Here is a 1,573-nt window from a genome sequence, read left to right on the forward strand (position 1 = left end):
CTATATCGTATTTTCTCATTAGTTATCTATTTTATACTCATATAATTTTTAAAAAGGAGAGCATGATATGAAGCAGGCTGAGGTATGATCATCAAAAAACAGCACAATGTAAATAAACAATAATGAATCATAGGCACTAGAATTCAAATGACCAGATGTTTTAGAGATGGGGTGCCAGTTTTCAATTCTGTTTTGAACACCACATTACAAAAGAACTATTTTAAAAAGTAAAAGAGAATTAAGGGAAAAGAAAGAAAACAAAAAGAATATCTAAATGGTTGAATGACCCCCTGTGTGCTCCTGATAAACTTCAATCATACCTTCCTTGATTCCCAGTCCTTTCGGAGCGTGATTATCAGCAATTCTCTGACCCTCAAAGAGAAGCCTGAGTGAATTCATGGGAATGTCCTGTCTTTGGTAGAATGATTCTTTGAGTTTCTTGAGATGTGTCGTCATTTTCCCTTTGAAGTGAATGTCACTGCTATCCTGACATGACTTTGAGTTTCCTTCCTTCTGTCAGAGGAATTTGTAATTTCCTTGGTTCTGTCTCATCGCAACAAAAATCTGAAGCAACGGACGGACCAGTGTTACAGCCCCATGTAATTTCCTTGGATGGACCAGTGTTACGGCTCTGTGTTACAGCTCAGTTTTATTTAGAAAATAAAATACATCCTCGAGGTGTGAGGGCAGACTGACCCAAAAGATGCAGAGAAGAGAAGTCCATGGCCCAATTTTGGCTCCTCTTTGTATATGCATTTTTCTCCTCCCCCTGAGCCTGCCCTATGTAATTTGGGTTAGCCAGGAGGGCTGTTTGTTTTCCTGAGGTTCTCACTCTGGTCCTCCGACCTTCCTTTGTTCTATTTTTGGGAGCTTTTCCCTTCTTTGTCTTTCAGTCTCCACCATTCTGGACTCCTTTTTTCTATTCTAACTACTTAACACTTCTTACCCCCCCTAAGTCTTCCGTTGAAGTTTTTGCCTCCTGGCCAGTCATGGTGATGGGGGTTCCCTCCCCACCCTCGGATCTCCACACAGCAGCGGCCTCAGGTAGGGAGAACCTTGCTCCTGAGGTTTCTCTCTTCCCCATAGCATAATGCCTTGGGTCCAGGGTATATTCTTGATCCCAAATCCTCATAGCAATTCCCTCAAGAAAGGTAACATGATCTTTTTCTCCCAAGAGGATGCTGAAACCCTAAGAGTTTAGATAATTGGGTCAAGGGCATTGTCAACTACTAATGGGCACTTGCCAAGAGCATTTCCCATCTACCTCTACAAGGATTAAATTATGAGCTGCTGCAGTTGCTGACCTTCAACACCCCCTGAAAGGAGCTCAGAATGGAGATCAGAAATGAGGTACTCTGTGCTCTGGAAAATCCGGCAGAACAGGTCTTAGATATTTTCAAGAGCTGATTTTACGAGTCCAATTCTTACATCTCCTCACATCTAGAAAAGCAATAAAGTCCTTCATGGTGACCCCTGCTCCCTGTGACTAGCAGAAACCTTCTGCAAAAATATGTGCTTGATTGAGTGAACTCCCTGTTCACTGAAGTCACATATATACTGACCTTCCCCCTAC

At 42.2% G+C, this 1,573-nt stretch overlaps 1 pseudogene; it reads right to left on the reverse strand.

The window, feature by feature from the left end:
* Positions 1–270: 270 nt before the first annotated feature.
* Positions 271–991, reverse strand: LOC113894658 (annotated as a pseudogene).
* Positions 992–1,573: the final 582 nt, after the last annotated feature.

Source organism: Bos indicus x Bos taurus, chromosome 6 (assembly GCF_003369695.1).
Source record: "Bos indicus x Bos taurus breed Angus x Brahman F1 hybrid chromosome 6, Bos_hybrid_MaternalHap_v2.0, whole genome shotgun sequence".
Classification (NCBI taxonomy): Eukaryota; Metazoa; Chordata; class Mammalia; order Artiodactyla; family Bovidae; genus Bos; species Bos indicus x Bos taurus.